Source organism: Papilio polytes, unplaced genomic scaffold (assembly GCF_000836215.1).
Source record: "Papilio polytes unplaced genomic scaffold, Ppol_1.0 DF823288.1, whole genome shotgun sequence".
Classification (NCBI taxonomy): domain Eukaryota; kingdom Metazoa; phylum Arthropoda; class Insecta; order Lepidoptera; family Papilionidae; genus Papilio; species Papilio polytes.
Window position 1 is genome coordinate 2,210,496 of NW_013525916.1, and position 20,520 is coordinate 2,231,015.

Genomic DNA, 20,520 nt, shown 5'->3' on the forward strand with positions numbered 1-20,520 from the left:
TGTATGCTTTTATTGGTATCGAAAATGATGATCACCTTTTCACTTGAATTTTGTATAATTTTTTGACCTTATATTCGGAAAAGATATGTGTTCATCATATTAAGTGGCGATTTATAGATTTACGATTTGCGGTTACATTAGACCCCATCTTGTAAATAATTAAAAAAAAGAAATAAAAAAATAAGAAATCGATTCAAAAAAGTAAAGTTCAGTGTTGCCCATATCATCTAGACTGTACGTGAATAAAATATTTAGAGAAACTGTTTTTTAATTTTCAAGCAAAGTTTTTATAGAGAATTGTGTTCGAAAACATTCGTTAACATTCTATTGTCCAGTGTTGAGTAACGCGGGAACGGTGCGTTCGATTTTTAAACCATTCTCTAGTGATAGGGCTGTACACAACCTTAACTGAAAACTCTAGGGTTGAGAAACAAATTAAGATGAGAGAATAAGAAAGTTACACTGGTCCAGTAATTAAATTATTTAAAAATTGTGATAATAAAAAAGTATTCAGTTGCAACTTATTTCTTACTAGCTTCATCCGCATGAAATTATGAAAATTTTATTGTAAATGTCAAAGGGACATGACATGATGACAAATAATGGCAACTTTGCTTCCTTGATGTTGGCAGCAAATTATGGTCTCTTTCACACTTTAGGGTTTTTATCTAAAATATATAGCTTAAAGCGTGACGTAAAGTTAGGGCTTTTTATTAAAAAAAGGATTATTCAAAAATATGCTGTAATTGCTGACATCTTAGGCAACAAAGAAGTGTGTGTTTAAACTTTATTATATTAGTATAGATTGTGCTTTTCTTTAACAGCAAATATAAATATATGAAAAAAATATGCACAGACACACAATTCACAAAGTAAGCGGCGACTACCTTACCTACATCAACACATTTCACTGTCTAAGTTAATGATTGCAAACAGCTTAGTATGTACCTTGTACGCAAAGGCTTCTATTTTAAACAAACCGACTGAATTAACATAACATTTAACATTGAAAATCGATTCTATGAATCGATTTAAATATGTCCGAAAAATAAGACTTTATTACTATTACTTTATTGACTTCACTTAGAGTTATACTAAGGGTGGCCTTTAGTGTATTTCACATACTAAAACTATTAAACGTTTGGAAAGCCATCTTTTTGAAAATAACCCATGAATAGAATATTTTATTTATATACAGTATGTTATGTATGTATATATTTTATATAATTTTACAAAAAAAAATGTTACACAACTACTCTACACTCCAATACGACACTAGTACATTGTAATACCGCACCCGCGGACACACCAATTATATGGTTTTTGCTGGGCCATATTTGTGCATAAATTTAACTAGCTGTTCCCGTGCGGCTTGGCATGGAATTATAAAAAAAAACATTATTTTATCGTTTACATTTGTCAAATTCTCAATTACAAATGTAAAAATGATATGACATGATGACAACCTTGCTTTCTTGATGTTGGCAGCAACTTATGCTCTCTTTCCCACATAAGGGTTTTTATCCAAAAAATTTACGCCCTAAGTTTAATGGCGTAAAAATATATAGCCTAAAGCATGACGCAAATGTACGGCTTTCTACTAAAAAAGGATTATTCGAAAATATGTTGTAATTGCTGACATATTAGGCAACAAAGAAGTGTATGTTTACGCTTTATTATAATAGTATAGATAGATTTATGTTTCTTGTAAAAATTTTCTATAAATAATAACATATTATGAACGCCCACTTAACATATCTAAGCGGTAGTTTGTAATGCATGGTTTTAGAGGGCGAAAACCTAACTACATTATAGAGAGAACGAAGTTAACCAGGGGTAAGTAGTAGTTAGGATAAGGAAGCTTGTACTGTGTAGTTTGTGATTCGTTCAGTTATCCCATTGTAAAATGGATGGGTTTACAAACGGGCATTGCGCGTTCAAATTCAACAATGTGTATTGCAGTGTTCTTAAATGATTAAAATTACATTCCAGTGTCAATAATCATTATGGGAGCCTATTTATTATAATTGATAGGTTTTTTAAATTAAAAGTTCGAAGAGAGTTTTATAAGATTTCAAATAAAACGTGATACCTAATTATTTCGAAAAAGAAACCGTTTTGAAATACAACATGAATTTATATTAATCTAATTTACATAAAGTTAACCATCCGCATTATCAACTTTAACGGAAAATAATAAACATAAAGGTACGGACACACTAAATCGAATCCAAATACTTTCACAAAGTGATCCCAATTGTAATCGATCGTCACTCGATCTGCGTTAACAATATTCCAATTTCCATCAATTTAAACAATTTTGAACTTTATTACTTCTACATAAGAGTTATGGGAATAGCATAGTTGATGTTGAAAAACGTAATTTGTGGAATAGAGTTGGTCGTAATACTATTTAGAGCGGTCCTCGATTAGGTCGGAACAGTTCATTTACGATTTTTATATCGATTTCGACGATAAATTTTTGTCGGTTTGTTCAAGGCTGATGTGACCCGTTTCTACAGTATCCGAGGGAAAGTTTGTTGGATTGTTGGTATATGGGACGTTAAGTAACAGTGTCACCTTTCATTTATAAATTAGTTTTAAAATTTTATAAATATAAACAGAGATGACGTAGCAGTAGTTAAATATTTCTTTGGTTAAAAAATATATTAATATTATTTTCTAGATGTTTCGCGGGAAAAGTGGTTTAAAATCTAGATACACGATATACAATACATATTTATATATCTAAAATGCGACCCGCTCTGACTTCTCACGGGACCAATGCTGATACGAAAATATGTTTATTCGCATCGTACTAAAAACCTCTAAAATTATTAGTATATCTCTACTATATTATACACGTATAATACATATAAACCTACCTCTTTTATCCATTGCGTAGTTTTGAAGATCTTAGCATACAGGCACAGACAGACGGAGAAGCGCCTTCATTTAATACTATGTAGTGAATTAACTCCTAGTGTGTCGTTACCTTTACATGATGCAACTAGATGCGTTATTATCCAATATACTTAGTGCTTATTTAGTATCATTAGAGTCGCGAGCTTAATTCCCTGAGTACAGTTAACAGATCAGTCCTTAAAAGGTCTGAACACGTTTTATGGAGCGTGAACAATTACAAATTGCCGTGCATACATCGATGTTAATGCCACTTAAGAATAACGAATGAGCTACCGTTTTAGTATTAAATAGGACTATTGTGTTCATAATTTAAAAGACCTATACTTAATCAAAGACTCGGTAGCTCAAGTGTTGTGTTCTTGACTTGTGATTGCAGGTTCTGGGTTTGGATCCTGACAATGTGTTTTTTGACTATAAATGGTACATTTACAAGGTTTTTTGAAATTATGTAATATTTTTGAATTTCGAACACGCCAAGATAAAAAATTCAAATCAAGTTAACTGTAAACAAATTGTGTTTCGATAAAAATACTGGCAGCATATTACATTTGTTGGCAATTTTTACTTATAAATCTTCCGGCGAGTGTTAATAACTAAATACACTTTTGCGTTTAACTTGGCTCTTATCACAATTGAATAAGGTTTATTTTAATGTTTTCAATGTTTGAATATCTTTGCAGATTATAATCGGTTGTCAGGTGCATTGTCGGAATTTGCCGGCGGTGGTGGCAGAAATCTGACGCCTTTGTCTCGACTGAACGAGAATTAAGAAAATTGTCTTACGTGCGTAACCTATGTTGGAGATTTATTTGCACGCGAAAGATTTTTTTCAAGAAAACTTTGGTACATGTCCTTATATTACAAAGGATTTTTTTTTTATCTATATCTATTGAAATATAATAAAGCGTATACACACACTACTTGGATATCAGCAATCCAGTATGTTTTTAAAAATCTTTTTTTAATAAATTGGAACGTATCTTACACATACGACTTAGTCGATATATTTTCATGCTATTAAACTTAGGAAGTAAAAATTGGGAAAACCGTCATCCGATCCTTTTTAATTCCACGAGGAAGGAGTCGCAGCCGAAAGCTAGTATATAATAAAGTACTTATACCGAAAGCAGTCTCGTGATACATCTTACATCTTCTCAACAGTGTATTGCAATTTATATTTATATTCTGAAGTTCTTAAGCATGTCAAGATTTAACCGTTTAGTGGCAGGCGCAAAAAAAGCCTTACCGAAATTCGGAGTCTCGGATTATCCTATCAAAACTGATGTGAACGCAAATTAAAAATGACAATCGCCCTTCAGTAAATGAAGGAAAATACGCAATTTTTAATTCTTGAAAAATGACGTATACTACGTATTCAAAAAATATCTTATTACTGCATTTGAGGTTATATCACTTTGATTGGATATCTATAATATTATAAAGAGGAATTATTATTATGTATTAAAATAACTCCAAAAACTACTGGGCCGATTTAAAACATTCTTTCACCATTACAAAGCTACGTTATCTGCGAGTGACATAGGTTATACTTTTTATTATTTATAATTTTACGCAGACGAAGTCGTAACCAATAGCTAGTGTAATATAAAGTTGCAATTCATTATTTCAGACAGTTTATTAAAAAATTATGCAATAATGAAATTGTATTCTGCCATTTCCCTTTACCATTTCTTTAAAAGGTAAAGTTTGACCGTTGACGCGTGTTTACGCTTCAATCGCAAAAGTTCCCGCACAAGATCAGGCGAGACGATAATTGCAGTCATTTTGTTTTTTTTCAGCTTGAAAAAAAATGAAAAATAAAAAAAATACAACTAGTTGTAGTTTATTGCTGTCTGGGGCGATGGCTCAGTGTTACTTTCGGCGGCAAAGCGCGCACCCGCTCCCATATTGACCGGCGCAGACGCAACACGATCAACTAAAGATTCACACGTTAATTAATTATATTAATTTTGTGTTAGTGGTTTAGTGTTATTTTATTGAATTGTGAAGTGTTTGTGAATTATTGTTTTTTATAATAAAGTGTTATTTTAATTAGTGTAAATGAATTATTGTCATATTGCAGCGTTTGATTTCGGTGAGTGTGTTGGAATTGAATTGATTATTTATTGAAAAGTTCGCATTATAAACCGATGTTGGAGATATTACGGATTGAATATACATAAAAGATTATAAATTTATATTGTTACTTTGATATAAAGAACCCTTTATAATCTTAGTCTATCATCATTCCACATATTAACCAAATATAATTCGAAAACACCAATAAATCAAATTCGGAAAACCGTCTTAAATTAAAAAAAGACATAATTAAATTCTTTTTTTTAATTACGTATTGGTATTGAAAAAAATATACAAGACCAAGTACAAATACTTATGTTAGAATTTCATTTAAAACAAAAATAATTTTAATAATCGAAAAGATAAGTTTTAAATTTCTACACTAACCACCTAACGGAATACAGTATGAAGTAACTCATGGATATAAATCAATGTTTACTAATTGAATACAGCACATAATATACATAAAAACGACTCTCCGTCGACTTCAAGTTATGGAACTTTCTTAGCCTAAGTTACTTAGTTAAGTTTATAGCCGACAGCGTTCTGCTTAGGTCATAACTTTTTATGTTTTCAGCGCTACGATGTAGCTGGGAAAAACAATATTTTAATACTATTACAATTTATTAATATGATGACCGGTAGAGGTAGACCTAAGCGATGGATACATAAACCAGAAAGTGTTAAGATTGAAGGACGGCGACAAAGGTAGAGGAAGACCGAAGAAAGTATGGATGGATTGTGTGAAAGAGGATATGCTTAAGAAAGGAGTGGATTCAGATATGACGGCTGATAGAGATGTATGGAAGAGCACATACTGTGCCGACCCTCCGTAAGGGATAAGGGCAAGTGGATGATGATGATGATGGTAGAGGTAGACATAGAAAGAGATGGATGGATTGCCCGAAAGGTGACATAATCAAAAAGGGAGTGTTGACTGAGATGACGTATGATAGAGATATTTGGAGGACAAAAATCTGCTGTGCCGACCCTACAGGAGTAGGATAAGAAGGATGAAGATGATGGCCAATAAATTTATATATGTTCTTATTACCATATTCACTGCGTAAATTCATTTAAAAATTGATATCTTGTTTTTAAATGCAATCACAACATATTCTTGTACTATCAGGGAATTTGATGGTGTTCTACATTAAGGCACAGTTGTTTGAAAGAATTGTACACATTGAGACGTAGCTTTTAAATGTATTCGCAGGTCGATGTGTGCACGCCACATTTTTAACTATTATGACGTTGTTTTTGTAAACTGCTACTTACTATTTGGTAAGTAGAAGGCGGAGTTTCTCGTTGCAAGGATTGAGGATTTTTTTCTGTACTCACCGCGAAGAGCTGTGACTGTACGTGTGACAACCAAATGGCAGCAGGGTATTAACTTCGTGCAGTAAGATCTCAAATAATAACCGGCTGTTTGTTAAAAAGAATAATAACTGTAATTATTTTAAACGTCATGAAATTTACTTATAAATGTTGCTTTATTTTATATTTTGGAATTGCGGTTTTTGTATAGCAGAGAATGTAATACTGTATGGAACTGCTGAAAATGACTATCTACGTACGTTTCGGATACTTGGGATTTTACGATTATTAAGATATTAAATGTTTGAATCACAAATTTCATTTTAAGCAGAAGTAACCGTCCTACTAATAGACCTATCTTTCGACTAATAGAACATACGCTTTACTATTCATTTTTTATTTTCCTTTAACACGTTTACTGCGGCAAATAAAATCATAATTCTTCAACTGGTGCGGCGGCGGGCCAAAATGCGCCTCCAATGATATTTCCGCCAGTAAGTGGCAGGTCTTTCTAGACCCACCAATACTACGATAGATTTACATTTTCTGTAATGTAATATATACATCTGAGATAATATTTACACACTAGCGAGCGGGTTATAGTGTTCTTCCCTGCAACAGCTTAAGTACCGCGACAGGCCGATATCGGCCTGTTACGCATTGAGCGTGTTAATAATTCTACTGGCACATTGGTTAGTGTTAATTATATCGTCTGGTTACTAAACTAGGTCATTTCCCTCATCATCTCATTAATATACTAATTATGAAATTCCGTGACGTCACACGTCACGGCACGTCATCATGCGCCGTTGATCCTTCCTAGTGTAGCGTGTTTAATCTAAAATAGATCAAATGCATTGAACAGGACCGGTGTCCAACTATTTTATCGCTATGTCTGCTCGGGACAAGCTTTGCTTTAGTTATTTTTTATGCTCGTCTGTGTTTGTCCAATTTTTCTATATCGATAACCCGCTATAAATATAATCTAGTTGTCACCCGTGACTCCGTCCGCGCTGAATAAAAAAAAACTTAATTTATTATGTGTTCTTACAAATTTTGCTCTACATTTGTACAATGTGCAGTCCGTGAAAGTTGCTCTTTGATGGTTACTGTTGAAAATTTTTAATTTCCATGTGATGTGAAATAAACCCTTTTTAAGCAATATAAAGAATAACTATTTCACCATTGGCGTTATAACTGGCAGGACGCATTTCGTAGACCACTTAGATTGTACATTATGTTCGAGTAATAAAATTGCTTTTTTCGGTAATATAAATAAACATATTTAAGTACAAGGTGAATCCCAATCAAGATAACTTTGACCTAATTAGGTTGAGTTGTCGTCTGTAATTTTAACTTAAACTTATTAAGTAGTTAAGTTAGCGCTTTCGATCAGCACCGCCCCGTATTTAAAGACATTCGAGCTATAATTTTCAGATCAAGGAAAGTTGTGTCAGTGAAGAAAACGATTTCGTTTAATTTAATACTATTTTTGGAAGATTGTCACCTTAAAAAGGACAGTAGCATTTTTAAAATACGTATTTTCTTGAATAAACCAAAAATGAAACTGGGACGCAATTTTATACAAATTTATGTTGAAGTTTTATTTATTCTGTTTGTTGGTATTTTGATAATATGAACCCATGGTCACCCTAAATATTTTTTAAAAGGAATGATACTTAGAGCGCGCTCACAATTTTGTTTGACTGCACCCAACTGTAATGCGATTGTCGATTGTTTCGCAGCTAGTTCAACTGTTTAGTTGCACAACTAATAATCGAGTAGTGTGTGCACCTCCAAATAAGCTCATAATAACGCGGGACTAAACAGTTGTGGAATAGTTTAGATTCAGGTGTGCGCACGCTCTTAGAGTGACCATGAATTGTGAAATGTCATATGAGTTAGGAAGCATTATTGTTGTGTCTATACGTTTGAATTTCCGGGAATGTTTGTAACAAGTGTCCTTTCCAGGCGTTATGTTACTGTGGTAGTGTGTTCAACACACTGCTGTCCGCAATCATTGAAAGCTTTTGCTTAGCAAATATCATTTAGACTTTCGTTACCTGTACACTTAAGGACAATATAACTGACACGGTTAGAAATGTATTTATAATCTGTATTTTCAATTTATCTAAAATCTAATTGATTTTTATTTACATTTCGCAATAAGTTTCGTAAGTATTTTTGGATATTTAAGGTCAATATTAAAGAAAACTCATTCAAAAACATTATCATCCCACTTTTTTTCATTGAAAAAACCGAGATAGCAATAGTTTTTTGTATTATTCATACAATAAATCAGTAGACATCGGGAGTTAAGTTTCAGACTAACACCAAGTTCAAAGTTTCTGCCATATACCAAGTATGTCATATAGAATGGACAACAAATTAAATAAAGAAAGGAACTTTTACTATTTTCTTTGTACGTTATAAATACTAGTGTTCACAATTTGTTTTGAATAGTGGCTTTTTTATTAGAACAAAATCAACATTCCGTGTAATGGTTAAACTGGCATGGATGGAACGTAACTGACTCTCAAAATAGACTATATCCGTCTTTGCGTTGGAACAAGAGTCAAATTGGCGTATACCTTTTGTTTTATAGCGTTTGATAGCTATTTATAATTGCTATGCAATGTCTATTGTTATAAGATTTGGTTCCACTGTTATCCTGCAAGACTCTAATACTGTATTAAATTCTAGGAATGACATACTCCATCTTACTTCTTACTAATATAAAAGCGAAAGTTTAGATGGATGGGTGTTTATTAGAGTTTGTAGCCTAAACTTCTGATTAAATCTCGATGAAATTTGGCATAGGTGTAGAGGATAGTATGGAAGAACTCATAGGCTGCTAAGTTTTGTTTTTTAATTCCACGCGGATGGAGTCTTGGGCGAAAGCTAGTCTTCATATGAGTGACGAAATGTTCTTGTTTGTCCGATGTTTCTTGTAATACTCTCTTGTTTATTTCCATGAGTGATAATTGTATTGTGTAACTTTATCTTTACAATGTGTTAAAAGATCCAATTACAGATAAAAAAGAATTTCAATTGTTATTCAAATATCAAATTTCTAAATACCTATGATGGATATAAGAAGGTTATGGATAGAATACTTTGGTATACTGTTTTGTTAATTTTTACACATCAGTTACTATAATAAATGTTTGTATTCCTGTATTTTTTTTTAAAATACATGATTATAAAAGCTTCGTTTGTAAGCAAGGTAATTGAGATGTGTGCTTTGAATTTTTTTTATTATTATTTAAACGTACCCGTTTTTTTTGCTCGCGACTGTACTCGTTTTACTTCGTACTGTTTATTCCTGTATGCGTCAGTGAATGAAGGAACCGATGTATGCGTGTTTTAACAGCTTTCTCGTCTTTCTAGTACTGCAGTACTTTACGTAGTGTTTTACGTCTGCAGAATATTAAATGTTAATTTATATTCTAGACCATAAGTTCACAGAATAACATCGATTTGCTATTGTTTTAAAAAGTTTTACTATGAAATTCAGTATTACCTATTAAAGTGTGAACAGAAAGCCCTAATTTCATTCTAATTTGCCTATATCTTACAGACAATTTTTTATTTACTTCACAATACGGTATGATATATTCACAATTATCGTTTTCCCAAATAAATTAAGCGCATCTAAAAACCTTTTAGAATAAAATCGAAGTTATGGTGATAATTGGCATTAAAAATGTCATCGAAAATTACAAAGTAACGACAAAACTTATTATGTTAATTTAGGGAATAAATTTTATCATTTCATTTATCGAATCGGTCGTGGGATTGACTTCGGAATGAAAATCGAATGGATCGATAATCGATTCCAGTATTTGAACGCTGCGATTAATCGATAATATATTCGATACATCGACTCGTTTAGAACAATAACAAATGCGTGTCTTGTAATTACAAGCGTTTCTTTTCTTTTATCGCAATAAATGGTTTTTAAATATTGTAAGAAATTAAATGTCTTTATTATTTAAATTGTATGGATTTTGTAAATAATTCTTTTTAAATAATAGTTTTCTGATTTTAAATTGACTGAATTTGTTAGATAATTTGAGGCCGAACAAATTATTTGAGACAATAAGAGACTAAAATACATATAACACGAATACGTGTCGCCGATGTAACATAAGGAGGCCATTTATTAACAGTAAAACACCATCTTAATCCCTAGAGATGAACTGGCGCTGTGGGAGCCTAGTCTACAAACATATTTTTACACTGAATATGAATTTAACGCTCTCACAATAGAGTCCTATTTCGTTTGCAATTTAGTGTTCAATAACTTTGTAACATATTATCGTTTTTTTAAAGGGCATTGACTTGGTAATCGTTAATAATGTCTGGACGAATATTTTTAAAGGATTTTAAAAATTATTTCAATAAGGGGGCTTAGAAAAATTATATTTTAAATCGTATATTAATCATACTAATATTATAAATGCGAAAGTATAGATGGATGGATGTTTGATACCTTTTGTAGCCTAAACGACTGAACGAATTTCGATGAAATTTAGGATAGATGTAAATGAAAGTCTGGAGGAACATATAGGCTACTCACTTTTCGTCGTGGCCGAAAGCTAGTATTTTATAATTAGTTAATTTCGATTTGTTATAATGTATAATATAACCATATACGATTTTACGAAAATAACAATCACGTTTTTTCTTGTAAATTTAAAAAATAATTTCTAAACATGTTTATATAGATTGTAATCTTGTCCTATCTTTAACTTGCCCTTGAATTGACTGGAGTTAGATGTGACCGAAGTGCAATACTGAGTCAGTTCAAAACGAACACCATGTCAATATAAATCACGGGCGCATCTTACGCGATGGAGTTCTGCCAATCTTGTGATGACAGCTCACTGGGCAACAATGTCTTTATCGGTAATACTTAGGTCTTTGCTAATTTGGGTATTGTAAAAAGGTTGTTTTGACATTTGTGATGTACTTCCACGGCCCAATAGATATCGTTAAAATTTGGTACAGATGTAGAATGTAATCTAGAAGTATAGATGGGCTATAATAGTAATAAAATACTTTTTTTTCATTCCATGTGGACGCAGTAGTTGGCACAAGCTAGTTTGTGTATGCTTGCAGAACTTAGTTGTTGTTATTATCCAATTTTATTACTAGCTTTTGCCCGCGACTCCGTCGGCGTAAAATTAATACAAAAAAAAACAAAAATGAGCAGCCTATTTCTTCTTCCAGACTATCCTATACGTCTCTGCCAAATTTCATCGAGATCCGTTCAGCCGTTTAGGCTACAAACTCTAACAAATATCCATCTCTAAATGTTAGTATGTGTTTCTGTCACAAGAGTGTGTGTCGCGACATGTTTCCCAAGCGACGCGCGGCAATTACCAATGTATCTATTTGTCAGTTTTTCTATAGAGAACTTCTCATCGCGACTAATGTGCCGTGTGTTATTTTTAATGTTGCGTGATATAAGGGCTGATGTGCACTAGGCGGATTTTAATCCTTTTAAAAAGTGAAATGTTTGTTGTTTTAAATTGCACTGAAACTTGGTATTTAGCACAAAAATGCAACAAAAAACTGAATTGTTACGAGACCTGTGCAATAATAGTATAAAATAGTCTATATCTTGGACTTGTTGATCAAAACATTTTAAATATAAATTTCACAGTATGAGGAGTGAAACAACGTTTGTGTGAACTTGCCTTAATTTTCACTACTAGTGTATTATCGAGATTAAGTGGTCAGTGGCGGCATTTGATGCGATGCCAACACGGCGTGCGTGCGGCGTGCATGCGGCGTGTCGTGTGGAGAGACATGTCAATAGCGACCAGTCATAACAAGTTGATGTCTTCGGTTTCTACTACTAATCGATTGGTGTTATGAAATAATATTAACTACATTGTTCTTGGAATTAAAACATATGACAATCTGCGGACAAAAATGTTTTATGTCAATTTAAATAAGGTTTTTTTGTTTTGTATTTTTTATAGTATTGGAGAGCGCATGCGTTTGACTAAACTCTCGCACAACTGTTTAGTCGCGCTTTAATTCTTATTCGTATGGAAGTGCTCATACTCAATTTTACTAGTGCAATTAAACAGTTGAAAGGGTTGCAAAACAATCGACAATCGCACAACAATTGCGCGATATTTTGCGCACGCTCTTAGGTGCCGAAGGAGCAAGCGTCTACTGTGTCCCGAAAGTGGCGAAGCAACTACTAAAAAGCATTTGCCATTTAAGATGCGTCACCTACCCTTAACGGACAGAGGAGAGGACGCAGAGATAGGGGCTATTTCCCCTTCTACTCTACCATTGTTAGATTCCAATTCCATTATGACCTGAAGCTGAAACTTTTGCACCGGAGATGTTATTCGATTCCCCAGTCATCATCTCCCCTGCCTTATCCTACTCCCGTAGGGTCGGCGCACCGGGTTTTCGTCCTCGAAAGCATTCTTTGTCGATTCCCCAGTATAGAAGTAAATTCAACCGTAAAGCGTATAACTGAAAAAAATAGTGTTTTTATTTGAACTTCAGAGTGTTATCTTATGAGGTCGATAAGATGCCGTGAATGCATCCAATCCAATGTGATTATACTTAAAACATATTATTTGTCGGCTCGCACTTCGACTAGTTGCAAACACGTTTATAAAGCCGATTAATTAACTCGTTATATGCCTAGATCGGAGGACCTTTGAGTGGTGAGCTGGTTTGCCGACGACTCCCTGTTTTATTAACCGACCATCCCGCGCTCTTGTACTCAAATGTTTGTGACGTCATGCGGTCATCGACAAACCCGTGACGTCATTGCACACGTTTAATAACTACTTAATAGTACTTGATGACGTAATAGGTATTTATTTTGCTAATACTTTTCAGCAGGTGACAAAAAATGTTTTAAGAAATAAATTTTTTGCATAAGGTTGACTATAATGGATATTATGTCTTTAAAATCGTAAGACCCATTTACATACATGTTTAAAATCCACAATTCTACCTTAAAATTTACTTTAAAATATGTTTTTATTATCTTAATTAAAAAAAAACAAACACAAGGTGTAAAATTCGAAATTGTGGGTTACACCAGTCTACATATGAGCCATAGAAATAAAAAGCGTGTTTTAAGGACAAAAATAAACTTCCGAAGGTCCGTATGATCAAATTATGGCCGTTGGCTTCGAACCCGCGCACTATCATTTCCAGTGACGATAAACCAACAGTCGCTCGTGTGTTTAACAAGACGGACACTCATACAATATTCATGATGTTCTGGAAGGATGTCTATAATCACGAACTCGAACCGCATTTGTCAGGGTTGCCAATTTTTAAATTTTCTTTTAACACGTTGAATGCGTTATGGGAATTATTTTCCTGTAGTTGTGCTCCGGAGATTGAAGTAGCTAGTTTTTGGTAAATAAATTACGTTCCCATACGAACAAAAGAGATACCTATAGACCATATCGGTATAACTTTAAGTTCACCGTTGACAACACTACGTGTAATAATAATACGTAATAAAATTGGAGTGTCTGTTTGTACTATCAATAGAAATATTCCGGATTTGCGTTCTTTATAACAAAAATCGTATTTAATTTTTTTTTGTCTGTCTGTCCGCAAGTTGCGTTTGTTCCGGGTAATCTCGGAAACAGCTGGGCCAATTTCGACCGGACTTTCACTGAAGGGTAGCTGACGTAGACGGGCATATTATAGGCTACTTTTTAGGTTAATATTCCGTGAACGATGTCGCGGGCAACAGCTAATTTAAAATATTACAGAAGAAAAGTCTGTTATTTATCTTATTTAACATCTGTTTATGATAGCTATGGGTCAGTCTCCTCGGATCTTTGATGAGGTGTTATTTTATAGACGACTGACAAATGACCGGCCATTTCCCATGGTGTTATGACAGCCATAGACAAATATATCTGTCAGCTTTGGTTGGCTTTTTAACTCTGTGTTACTACTTATAAATATTATGCAATGTCTAAAGATTACTTAATAACAAGCTGTCCGCAAACTTCGTTAGCGCAGAACATTCCCGTGTGCATCTACCTTTTACAACTTTCCAGTCAAAGTCCTGTCCAAATCGGTGCTCCCGTTCCAGAGATACCGAATCAGTCGCCATTTTGACAGCGCGGAATTAAATATAATGTAGCTTATAATATGCCCGTTCATCTCAGCTACCCTCCAGTGAAATTCCCGTCCAAATCGGCCCAGCAGTTTCTGAAATTACCCAAACCAAACGCGCCTTGCGGACAGACAGACAAAATTTTTTTAACGCGATTTTCGTTTAACATTCGTATAAATTTCTTTAAAAACAATTTTATGGAAACCCTAAACTTTTGTAGCTGTTTATTTTTTATCACAATTTGTATTTATAATGCCAACAACAATTTAGCAAAGCTATTCTTAAAAGTGTTCTAATTGTAATATTGATTAAGATGTCGGTGACAGATGACCTCACAGTACACTCACTATTCAAATTATAATGTCATTAGAGTTGGCAAAACTAGAACATGAGCTAATGATTATAATCAATCTTCAAATTATACCTGGCATATTGACAAATTAAAACTTATGGCTTCTATTAAGAATCTATTACAATCATGGATATATAATCTGGTACCGTTTAGTCGCTACATGTCGAAGCGGGATTAAAAAAAAACCTTAGTAACCTACGTATTTTTCCAGACTATGTTGCCATTTTGGAGAAAGGTCAATAAGCTTCGATGCATATTTTCGCGTTTATAATATCATTATGAAATATGTTACACACCTAATCCGGAGCAAGAAGTGAAACGAAAAAAGCCTCTGGAAGTAGGAGTTTTTAGGTAACGTTCCTATCTGCAATACAAAATGGCAATAAGAAAATCGATTCTCACAAGTTAAACGTATGAAACACTTTATTTATAGGGTAAAAAATCTATGCATAGGATAAACTTTTAGTTAACAATAAAACCTTTTTTAAATAAACATCATATTTTATTTTCACCATATTTAAAATTAGTCTAACTTAAGCTATCGTAAAATATGGTTAATAAAAGTCCCTCAAAACCAACAGCCATCAAAGGGACAATATATCAGTCGCTATTTTAATCGATCTCTGGTAAAGCGAGCGCTCCTCACAATGTTAGCCGACTGTCAAAACAAACGACAGTCTACCATCTATCGTACAGTTAATACGATACGAAAATAGTTCGGTAAAAATAATTGAACTTTTAGCTACTGTTTTTGTAATGATTCCTTGACAGCATGCAAAGGGTTAGAATTGAGCAAACGAATATAATAATGACAAGTACATTTTGTAGAAATCACAAAAGAAATTATAAGAATTATATTAAAAACCTGTGTTTCCGGATCGGCACAACGGCAAACCAAGCGATTCATTGGGATTTTTTTCCCATCGGGCGTGGCCTGGGTTGTCGGCCCAATGGGTAAAATTTTTAAAATTGCTATGCTAAATAAAATTATGTGAATTCGAAAAAAAAGATTTCTAATTAAGAATTCGTAAAAATTCTACGAATTATTTATAATTTGATTTTTTATTTTTATCATCTGCCAACCCTAAAAACGACTTAAAGCTCGTCGTCAGACATTATCGCGAGATAATTGCCGCGCCCGAATACGAGCAAATACTCTGCAAGCGCGCGTTTGCGAGCGCGTCTGATCTCTTGATATGTCAACTTAGTATCTGTGATGTAACGATCGTTGCTAATGCATTTTCCTTTCGTGAATAAAGTGCTTCTGCCTTTTTGCAAATATTTGTTTGTGTTTGAAATGATTTAGTTCAAAAATAATAATGACAAGTAAAAAAATTAGGTCACAAACCTTTATATGGAGTTAGTGAGATAGTAAATGGTGACAGACGGGGATAGACTCGCTTCGATAATGTCATAGATATGTGCTGGCGAGCCGCCAAGCCGCGCCGCAGACGACGCGGTCCCCACAAAAAAATATCACACGATGTATTCTGCAAATAAACTCAATCACACCGTCGATACAGCTTCGAAGAATTAAGACGATTTCTAGGAAATAGTTTATTGTATTTCTTAAAAATAGTTCCGTCCACCGTCGCGCGCTTTCGGTATTTTTATAACGAATAATCGTCGACGAGCAAACGGCTTATTAAATTTTGTTAGTTGCCAGCAGTTTTGACTGGAATGTCAGTATAATTCCTTGTTCAACATTTTTTACGTTTTACGTTATTACTTCACAAACCTAGTATGGCCATATATTTTGTATTTGTACGAAATGTTACTATTTATGAATAATTTACTAGTTATATTCCTCTAACCATCTATTCTATCTTCATAAAACGTAGGATTACTGAAACGAAATTATACCAATTAGTATAAAAGAAAGCATTTATTAGGAAATGGAGAACAGATCATTGCTAGAATTGTATCAAACCAAGTCAATCTATTTTCTTACAAATTGGCTGTCTGTTTTTATCTATGTCGAAATATCACATTTTATTACTCTCAATAGTTGAGTAATATAAGATTTCTTAATGACATATTTTAAAGCAGATATAGTTCAATGAAAATATTATACATTCTTCACTTCGCTATTTAAATAGATTACATTTAAATATAACATTCCGAGAACTTGCGACAAGATATGTGGATACAATGGAGTTAAAACATAAAGTATAAAATACCTCTCGTTCTTAATGCGACAGGAAATTTGCATAAAAGTCTTCGAACAATGTGACAGCTGTCAAAATAATCGATTCCCAACCAAATCGATGTTACGACAGTTTAATAAATATCGATTTTAATCAAGATGTTAAAGTTATTTTAATACTCGTCGATTCTGAATGTCGTAGATTTTTATATTACGATTGATCGGGATGTTCTTCGAATATCAACGTCATCGCATGCCGAAATATTTTTATCTGGGAACTAACCTATTTTGTATATTTGGGAAATCGATTAGTAACATTCCGATGACGTGTTAATCGAATTTGTTCGATGTTAACTAACGATTTCAAATGAACTCTATAGCTAAGATACTATCATGAACAGGAAGCGTATTAACATCATAGTAATACTATACTTACTAATATTATAAAAACGAAAGTTTAGATGGATGGATGTTTGTTAGAGTTTGTAGCCTGAAAGCTGAACGCATTTCAATGAAATTTGTTGGTACAGATGTGGAGGATAGTCTGGAAGAACACATAGGATACTCACTTTTTTTAATTATACGCGGACGGAGTCCCGGACGAAAGCCAGTATTTATAAGAATTTATTGATTGTTAAGTCATTGGAAGAGAAAAGGACTATTTGGAGTCCAGCACGCTCATATGAAATAACTTTCTGTCCAGTGCCCTGGACTTTTGTCAACTGTCCCTAATCCCAACGCAGTCCCTGACTGTTGGAGCGTGGAATTCGTGCAGCAGCTAATGCTGCTGCGGACCTTAACTGTTAAACACATTTAGTTATATGACAGCAAACGATTACTAAATAGTTTCAAACACCTGCTATGTTAAATGTAGAACTTTATTGACCTCTAATGTCTTTTCAATTTATGGCCCTCGATAAATGCATAAAGCTTAGGAATTGAGATATTTTATTTAATGGTGTAACGCGTTCTGCTTTTTATGTTTCAAAATTATTAGTAAAATTATCATAAACGTCTCGGAAACATAATTGGAAATGATCGGAAGATTTGTTTATTTGTATTGCCTTGTTTTATTTGGTTACAATTTTTAATTGAATTCTTAGAAATTTAAACAATTGAACTATGACTGAATTTCAGTTTTATTTAAGTGACAGTGGTAGAGCCAGCTTTAACATCTTCGCACGAATGGGACGGCTCGCCCGGTGTAATACCACGACCACACAGAAAACAGGCGTGAAGTGGAAGTAAATCCGCGTTTCGTCTGATGAGTGTGGTACCGGAGGCCTAATTTTAGTCCATTTCCCTTTTCACCCCTTTCTTGAGAGGAAAGGATGGAAAGGAAAAGTGGATTTGACGGTGGAGGAGACGCATAGGAAGGGGAAATTTCCTCTTTATGTGCGTCTCCTCGGTCGATTAAGGGTAGGCAACGCATCTGCAATTGCGGATATTTATGGGCAGCGGTCGCTTTTCATTTCGGTGGATTTAGGTGGCCGCTTGCTCGTNNNAAAAAAAGTGAATGATTCTTTTATGGACGCATTCTGATGTTTTATTTGCTGAGGCAATCAGTAAATCTAAATTTGTATTGATTAGAAATCGAATTGAATCTATATAAAGCAATGAGGTCCATATTAAGCAGTGTACAAGCAATAAGCATCGATATTGAATACATTTGGGTTAAGTTAACATTTAGTTAGATCACTTAGGTAGAGAGGGAGGCTACTGAATTTTGTTAAGAACCCGTTAAGGCCAACCTCGAAGCTATTAAGTTAGGCTATAAAGATAAAATCTCGCAATTTTGTACGTTTAGCGATAAAGTGCGCAGTATCAGTTATTTATTGCACGGTGCAATACGCGACGCTAAGTTACCCATTACTTAGACTATCCTAACTTGATTACTGCACGATAGAACATCCATAAGGTTTTCAATCACCAGTGGAACTACAATTTGTTAAGTTACAAGTTAAACTTTATAATATTTTATTTTATTACTACCAAAAATGTTCATTTTAGTTTGACTTTTTTAACCTTTACTACAAATGTTTGTGCTAACGACAAAAATTTATACCTATATATTTTTTTTAGAAAATGTCTGTTATACAAAGTTATGATAATCATTTATACTAAATTTATAAAGAGAAAAGATTTGTATTTTTGTATGTATTGAAATAAATCAAAAACTATTGGGCCGATTTTAAAAATTATATCACCGTTAGCAAGGTAATTTATCTGTGAGTAACATAGGGTATATATTTATATTTCAATCGTGCGGAGACGCGAGCAACAGCTAGTTCGATATATTTATGATGGAAGAAATTAACACATACATCATAAAGAATTAAGCAATTTTCGATTAATAATTTACATTTTCTAATAAACTATGCCATTTTATTGGTACTAGTTGTTGTAATGACTTTTAGGTGTAGCAATTACGTGTTAACCTAAACTGGAAACGGTTATCGGGGTATTAGCATATGAGAGCGTGCCTTGCGCCTCCTTTCAGAGTTATTCTGATTTACAATATCAAGCAGTATCGATTAAATCTATTTAAACGCGAGGTAAATGAAGATCGCTATTTATAAAATTAATAAGAAATTGTTAACTTACTGTGAACCGATGGGAATATTCAAAGAATTTACTGTTTAAATCTAAATAAAAACTATGAATAAAATCTTCTATATTTGCTATAAACACACTATTTAAAATAATTGGAAGTATTGAATTGTTAAAATAAAAACTATTACATTGTTTACAAAATATCATTCGCGCCTAAAATTCTCATTGTTTTTTTATGTCTTTTTTATGGCCAGTACGATATTAAATATTGATCCACAATGTTTTTGCAACTTAAACAATTATAATTGTACAATTAACTTCATTATAAAACATGTTACTATTTAATCTTAATATGTTTCTATTTTTAAATTAATTAGCTTCCGACCAGTCCGCGTGTAATTAACAGAAACAAAAGTAAGTAGCTTATGTGTCCTTCCAGACCAGACTATCCTCTACATATATGCCCTTCATAGAGATCCGTTCAGCTGTTTAGGCGGCAAACATTCATCTATCCATCTAAACTAGCATTTACAGTATTAGTAAAAAGTAGACTGTTAAGATGTGCCCTTTATTGTTTAAAGAAGGTTATGCAGCGTCGTATTTTTAATAAGGTTTAAAATGAAAATGAATAGCAGTTCGATACTTACAAAAAAAAACTAGTTCCGCCCGCGTAATAATTTTTACTGTTTTCTTAAAAGCTATTCGACCGTGCTTCACATTCGCGCCGTCTGTCAACCAATAGCCAAGATGGCGGCCAAATGACGTTTTATATCATTTTGCCATTGGTTTCCTCGACTTTATGCCTCGCCGACAACCAGTCGAGTCAGTCGAAGTGAACTTGTAAATTAATGAAGGCTGTTAGCTGTTATGTTGTTAGGTGGCTATTCTCTGGGCGGTTGTATTCTTGCGCTTTGATTTAATGATTGCAGGTTTATCGTTTTTGTTTGTTAAATTATAATAGTGATGTGGTTAACATTTCGATACACGAGAAGTAGCTATATTTTAACGTTAATTATTAAT

At 33.4% G+C, this 20,520-nt stretch overlaps 1 long non-coding RNA gene across 1 annotated transcript in view; it reads left to right on the forward strand.

Annotated features, from left to right (window-relative positions):
* Positions 1-4,819: 4,819 nt before the first annotated feature.
* The window catches only part of LOC106104989, a 97,047-nt gene continuing 81,346 nt past the window's right edge, over positions 4,820-20,520 (forward strand). Inside the window, exon 1 of the long non-coding RNA XR_001225711.1 lies at positions 4,820-5,020. This is a non-coding gene — a long non-coding RNA (uncharacterized LOC106104989). The remainder of the gene's footprint in view (positions 5,021-20,520) is intronic.